Here is a 7,828-nt window from a genome sequence, read left to right on the forward strand (position 1 = left end):
GGAGGAAAACCATGCTTCTTATAACAATCTATGGTGTGATTTGACCTTCCACAGAAACTACACACTCTTCCATTACCTCTTCCTCTTCCTTGAAAACCAGTATTTCCTCTTCCTCTTCCATACTGTCTCTGTACATCAACAACATTAACCAATCCAGTATTATTGTCTTCTACAGCAGGAACAGGTGGAGAAATCATACCATATTGAGCTTTCCTTTCTTGCTGCATAATCATGGAAAAGACTCTATTGATTGGAGGTAATGGATCCATTAGTAAAACTTGTGATGTTACACCTTGATACTCTTCATTCAATCCAATCAGGAATTGAATAATCCTATCTTCTAATCTGAATCCTCTTGCATCACGCATAGCTAAACAACTGCAAGGAACTGGACAAGTGCAATGTGGCATGGGCCTGTACTGCTCCAATTCTTCCCACAAGGCTCTCATCTCAGTGAAATAATCAGTAACTTTCTTGCTACCTTGTTTCAGATTAAAGATTTCTTGTTGCAATTGCGCCACTCTAATGCGATCTCCTCTCATGAAACGATCTTTAAGATCATTCCACATATCCACATCATTCTCAATAAAAACCACACTTTGCGCAATTGATGGTGAAATCGAATTGATTATCCAAGTATGAACCATATTGTTGCATCTTTCCCAACCGGCACGATTGAGATCTTCTTCATCTGGTACCTCAATAGATCCATCAACAAACTTGAATTTGTTCTTCATTGCCAAAGCTCTACGCATCTTCATAGACCAAGAGTGATAATTGTCACCGTTCAATTGCGGTGTTACACTCACTGTACTAGAATTTTCTGAAGGATGAACAAAATACGGATCCAAACTTTGATCCTGATTGTTATTGTTGTTCCTCACCATGATGAATCAAATCGAACACAATAACCGAAAGAAAATTCAAAGAAAGTAGAAGAAACTGATTCAAAGATGAATCAATCGAAAGAATCAACAAGAACAAAACGAAGAATCGAAGAAGATGAATCAAGAATTGTTCATCATCTCGCAGCGGAAACAGAGCATAATTGAATCTGCTCTGATACCATCTCAGAGTTTCAATCAAAGAGAAAGAGAGAGAAATGGAATGAAAAAGTGTTGTTATTAATCTAACAGAATCAGTTACAAGTAGAGTATTTATAAGCAAGTAAAATACAACTAGGAAACTTGGGCTCCAAGTAAACTAAAGAACTAGTTATCTTGCTTCTCTATTTCTTCTTCTATTAACATCTTACATGATATTATTTATATTTGTGAATTAATAGAAAAATATGATCAAAGTATGTCAAGTCAATAATATATATTGTCAAATAGGTCATCTATTGAGGGACGGATGGAGTAGTTACTACAAAACGACACTTCTAAATTTGTCAATAAAGTTGCGTGAGGTTATCCAACTACTTTTTCAGTAGGGCAGATGAAAATTTATTGGTGCAAGTGAATTTTTTGGGTATTGGGACCCAACAAGAATGATAGGGTACAAATGTCACCAAATAATTTATTTTGAATTGCGTGCATACACACAGACGAGTATATACATATGAGTAATGATATTTTGACATCCATTTGATGACAACTTTGTTGACAACCTTGTTTTTCTCATTTTTTATTGGTCAAAAACAATGGAGAGAGAAAAAGGAAGAGAGAGAATAACAATATCATGTGAGTATGAGAGAGAAAGTTGTCAAAAAATGGTTGTCAAAATATCATTTCTCATATACATATACTCCCTCCGGTCTCAAATATAAGAAAAGATTCTTTTTTTAAGTTCATTGAATAGTTAATGTATCTGGTCTACATTGTAAAACAGATACGTTAATTATTTAATGAATCTAAAAAGAGAATCTTTTCTTATATTTAAGACCGGAGGGAGTAGTACATAACAAAATCATAACAGAACACATGAAGGAAGAGAAGCTAAGAGTAAGATAGTTCAAAATTCACATGGCAGCAAGTATCATTTCAGACGGCACAGAAACACCTCTATTACTGCCAACAACTCATGATAATGGAAAACAAAACACAAGACCAGAAATGGAGGACAAATGGTGGAACAAAATCTTGGACATGGAGGAAGCCAAACAACAACTCATGTTTTCACTACCAATGATTTTTACAAACTTATTTTATTACTTGATTACTTTGGTTTCTGTCATGCTTGTTGGTCACCTTGGTGAGCTTCAGTTAGCTGGTGCTACTCTTGCTAATTCTTGGTTTAGTGTCACTGGTGTAGCAGTTATGGTAATTAATTTACAGTTTTTGCATTATTATATTTTGTTCATTTCCATAGATGTTGATAGGAACAATTCTTGTGTGTTCATTGATTAGACACGGACAATCAAAAACATATGGTACAATGTTATTAAATAACTTCAACATGATATGTGATGTCTCCTTTAGTATTTTAATAAATATTGAACTCTTGATCAAAATAAAATTCTTGAACTCTTATTGATTAATTACATCCAATAAATATAAATGTTTATGCATGAATTACTAGTAAAATGTACATTTATATGTATATATGATACAAGATTAGATATTTCTTTTAGATTCATTGAATACTTATGTATTTGATCTATATCATAGTACATATACATTAGTTAATCAATGACTCTTAAAAAGTAAATTTTTTCTCATAATAAAGACGAGATAAAGTATTTGCTTTAAAAAGACTTAAGAGGTCAGTGATTTGTTTAGAGATTTGAATGATGTTAGAATATTACAACTTCGAATCCTTATTATAAGAAAAAGTTTATCTTTCAGATTCATTGAATAATTTATGTATTCAATCTATATCATAGACCAAATACATTAGTTATTCAATGACTCTGAATAATGATATTTTTTCTTATATAAAGACCAAATAAAGTATAGCGTTATGATGTCCGGCTCCACTTGGTAGAATAAAAGGCTTGACTTGATTCTTATTTTTTTGTAGGGATTGTCTTTATTCTTTTTGTAGCTTGTAGTTGTAGTATTTACTATACTATTAGACCATCTACAATGACGAGTGTTTCGCCTATTTAACACCATATTAAATAGGCTCCCCATTATAGAGTATAATATTTTGGTGTATAGAGAAGAGTGTTTCTCTCTCTCTCTCTCTCTCTCTCTCTCTCTCTCTCTCTCTCTATCTATATATATATATATATATATATATATATCACTCTCTCCACTTTTTATAATGAAATAAATAAATTTTGTTGCAATGTAATGATATAGAATTATTTATGTGATTTATTCAGTAATTTCATTTGAATTTTTGGTTGGAGAAAATTGGTGCTTATTAAATATTACCGTAAAATAAGTATGTGAACATAGAGAATCCATTTAAGAATCAAATATAAGATGCTATGTTGTGGATGCTCTTAGTTTCACCATAAATAATCTCCTTTGAAATGTAGCCAATGGCCCATTAATGTTTGCAACAACTTGTCCTCCAAAAGCATCAATGGTAACAAAAATAATCAATTGAAGTAAATTTGGGAAAGTACTAGTAAATTGGGAAAGTACCAATTTAGATAAAATTTTATAAAACACATTTTCGTGCATAATTTAATAAAGGATTATATTAAAGAATGCTCTAAGGACATTGTTTAAAAAAGTGCTAAAGTTTAATATAAAATACTTTCTTAAATCACTACTAGGAAAAGAAAAATTAGGGAGGGATATTAGTGACAAAAAAATAAAATCCCTCACAAATTCTTTGGTGGCAAAATTTAGTTAAGGAATCAGAAAGAGATTTCACGTTTTCCCTCTCTAAATTTTCCTCACTAATTTTTGTTTTATTAGTAGTGAATAATGACCTGAAGACCATTTCCACGTATGTTCATCATAAACTTTAGGACCATTTTTACATATGTTGATCATGATATGAAAAATTCTTGTATGTGCTCATTAGACATAGTCAATTAAAAAGATAAGATATGATATGATTTTATTAATATTTAAATACGCATTTGATCGCTTCAAATATATTATTTTTCATATTTAGTCCTTATAATTTTTTTATTTGTTTTTAATTCTTGCAGATATACCCCATTTTGTTTTTGTTGTTTTGTTGAGCCTCTGCAAAATTTGTTTATATGAGAATTGGTCATTGTAATATGTGTAATTTTTATTTAAGTCATTTATTTCACGCAAATTGGAGGACTTTTTTCTCCCATAAAATAAACTGCAACTACACAAGAGGTGCTAGCTTAATAGTAAGAGTTTAACCTTGTAAATTCAAGGTATGAACTTTAAATTTCCTCGAACATGGTTGAAAAATTATCATTAGTGTCACTTTAATTAACTTATAACTGATATGAAGTCTGAATATGTAAAATTAGAGGATTAACATTAAATATTCTACATGTTACAATACATAAATGTTGTCCCAAGATTAAACTATGTTCTTTGCCTTGCTCTTCTTTGTCTTAGGTTGGTTTAAGTGGTGCACTAGAAACACTCTGTGGACAAGGATTTGGTGCAAAGGAATATCACATGCTGGGAATTTATCTACAAGGCTCTTGCATTATATCTTTTATTTTTTCAATCATTATATCAATTGTTTGGTTCTACACAGAACACATTCTAGTGTTCCTTCACCAATCACCAGACATTGCTAGAACAGCTTCACTCTATATGAAGTTTCTTATACCAGGATTATTTGCATATAGCGTCTTGCAAAACTTGTTGAGGTTTCTACAAACACAATCTGTAGTAATGCCACTGGTTATCCTTTCAGCTATCCCAACATTGATTCATGTTGGAATTGCATATGGATTTGTTCAATGGACAGGTTTGAGTTTCATAGGTGGACCAGTTGCAACTTCTATTTCACTATGGATATCTATGATATTGGTAGGTTTTTATGTCTTGTATGCAAAGAAGTTTGAGAATACATGGAGAGGATTTTCAATGGAGTCATTTCAGTACTTGTATACAAACATGAAACTAGCTCTTCCTTCTGCAGGAATGGTATGGTATGAGTTTCTAAAAGCCTTTCACTTTATTTGTTCATTTTGATGATTGATCTTAGAAAACAAAGTTTGCTAAATTATTAGGCCGGTTTACTTTGAGCAACATTTTCAAACCAGTTGAGTTACCCAATCCCCCGGTAGCTTCTAGTTTGAACACTATATATTAGACTTTTGATTGTTGGCTAAATTACATATGGGGTCATTTAAGTTTAAGGTTTGTAACAGATTGATCATTTAAGTTATTTTGGTCACACATAAGTCCTTTAAGTTTGTAAACGTTTTCAATTTAATCCCTATGTGAACCAAACGTTACAAAAACGATGATGTGGTAGAAAGACTAAATCGAAAACGTTTACAAACTTAAATGACTTATGTGTGACTAAAATAACTTAAAAGACCAATTTGTTACAAACCTCAAACTTAAATGACTTATGTGTGACCAAAATAACTTAAAGGATCAATATGTTACATCACACTTAAAAGACCCCTGGTGTAATTTAGACTTTGTTGTTTAATTAAAGATCCTTATATTATGAATCTTACTATTTTTATTTTGTATTATGCAAGTTTGGAGTATTGGGCTTTCGAAATTTTGGTTTTCTTAGCTGGATTAATGCCTGACTCACAAATAACAATTTCATTGATTGCAATATGGTATGGTTCTTAATTATTATTTTGCTTAAAAAAAAAAGATTCATATGATTAACTATTGCTAATCTTCAAAAAATTAATGCAGTGAAAACACAGAATTCATTGCTTACATGATCACTTATGGTCTTAGTGCAGCTGCAAGGTTAGTTGGTTTAAATTAACAGAATCCATTCCTTCATAGGGGTCATTTTATTGGACTTTTCTCATGAATAAGCATTAAGCACTTTAATCTATGTTCTTGTAAATTTATTGAAAATTTTGAAACTTGAACTTTTTTATAGCACAAGGATTTCCAATGAATTGGGGGCAGGCCATCCTGAAAGAGCTAAACATGCAATGAGAGTCACTCTAAAGCTGTCTGTCCTCCTTGGATTCTGTTTTGTTTTGATGCTTTTGTTTGGTCATGATATATGGATTCAAATGTTTAGTGATAGTCCTATTATCAAACATAAGTTTGCTTCAATAACACCTTTGCTTGCTATTTCCATACTACTAGATTCTGTCCAAGGTGTCTTATCAGGTTTGAATTCCTCATCTCTTTTTAACTTCAGCTTCTTCTCATCAACATGTTTATTGACAAAAAAATCTTAGGGGTAAAAATGTCTTGCATAATGCAGGGGTGGTTAGAGGATGTGGTTGGCAGCACTTGGTTGTTTATGTCAACCTTGCCACTTTTTATCTCATTGGTTTACCCATTTCATGTCTCCTTGGATTTAAGACCAATTTGCATTATAAGGTATCATACTCATTATTCTCATATAAGTGTCGCATTTGTATGTAATACTTTCTCTTTTAAAATAACTGTCATTTTAATAAAAAACCGAAAAGAGAATTTTTACTAAAACGATAAGTGTAATAGTAAGCATACATAAAAGAGAATTTTTCATTGATCAGATACATTAGTTGTTCAATGACCTGAAAAGAGAATTTTTGTTTATAATAGTGATAAGAGTATGTAGGTACTATTTTATCATAAAAATTAGTTCAATTAAGGATGCTTGTGTTGATGTAAAGAAGACTCATTTTGATTTTACATTATTTTGTTTAATCATTGTGTTTCTTTTTAATTTTGTCTATGATGATGTAGGGTTTATGGATTGGTCTAATTTGTGGCCTAGTGTGTCAAATTGGGACACTCTTACTTTTGACAAGGCATGCCAAATGGACTAAACTGAATATCTCGGGACAGAGATAAAGACCAACTTATTGCTGTATAACAACTGAACTATACGTAGGACTGAATATGTATGTGTTGGGAACCAAGTGGCAGCTATTAGTATATATGCTTGTAATAACCCCATTAGTGGATAACTTCATCATTTGTAATATTCACTTTTATCATCAATAGAAATAATTTTGAGTTTTCTCTCATTCCTTCCTTGGATATCATGTTTCCTAACATGGTATCAGAGCTAATCTGGTATCCACCTTGAAGGATATTTTCCGCTGCATTTTCCTGAGAAAATTAAATTTTCTCTTTCACTTTGTTTTTTCCTTTTCCTTCTATTTTTTTTCTCTTTCACTTTCTCGTGAAAATCAATTTTTTCTCTGTTTTTTTTCGTCTTCGTCATTCTGGATCGTATCCTTTTCTTCTTGATCACCATTTCATCAAATTTCATTGATTTGGTTATGTTTCGTGACTTCTCATTAGCGACTCTGTTCGCAGATCAGTTAGATTTTGTTGTTACCATTTTCCCCCAAATCCTAGGGTTTCACGATTACAATTCGATTCCGATTCATCTTCTTGATTCTATATTCAGATTCGTTTTCACTTTCTTCGTTCTCGATCGGTTTCGTTTTCGTTATCGATTTCATCTGTGATTTTGTTTCAGTTTTCCAGTTGCGATTGCTTTTTTGATCTCGAATTTTTGTTCTCAGTTTTTCTGAATTTCTACGCTTTTTGCGGATCAAATTCGATTCCGATTTGTTTTCTTGCTTTCTGTCCTTGATTCGTATGGATCAAATTCGTTTTCGATCGAATTCATTTTTGATTTATACTCGTCATATTTGATTTCCAAATTCTATTCCTGTTTCGTGTTTCAGTTTGTGTGATTTTCCCCAAACCTTAGGGTTTGCGATTCTAATTTCAACGTCTTGATTTCTCGTTGTCGTGGTGCATTTTGGTGATACTGAGATTAGATTGCATCGTCGATGGATGTTTCTGTTGAAATACATGAAGTTCTTCGCATT

General features: G+C 31.8%; 1 pseudogene across 1 annotated transcript; it reads left to right on the forward strand.

The window, feature by feature from the left end:
• Positions 1–1,894: 1,894 nt before the first annotated feature.
• On the forward strand, positions 1,895–7,009 carry LOC146949701 (protein DETOXIFICATION 18-like; annotated as a pseudogene). The gene is made up of 7 exons (XR_015027359.1): positions 1,895–2,261; positions 4,446–4,990; positions 5,555–5,641; positions 5,724–5,780; positions 5,920–6,158; positions 6,256–6,374; positions 6,726–7,009. The product of XR_015027359.1 is annotated as a protein DETOXIFICATION 18-like (transcript).
• The last annotated feature ends 819 nt before the right edge of the window (positions 7,010–7,828 follow it).

This window comes from Medicago sativa, chromosome 2 (assembly GCF_051527215.1).
Source record: "Medicago sativa cultivar Bolivia chromosome 2, Bolivia_mono, whole genome shotgun sequence".
Lineage (NCBI taxonomy): Eukaryota > Viridiplantae > Streptophyta > Magnoliopsida > Fabales > Fabaceae > Medicago > Medicago sativa.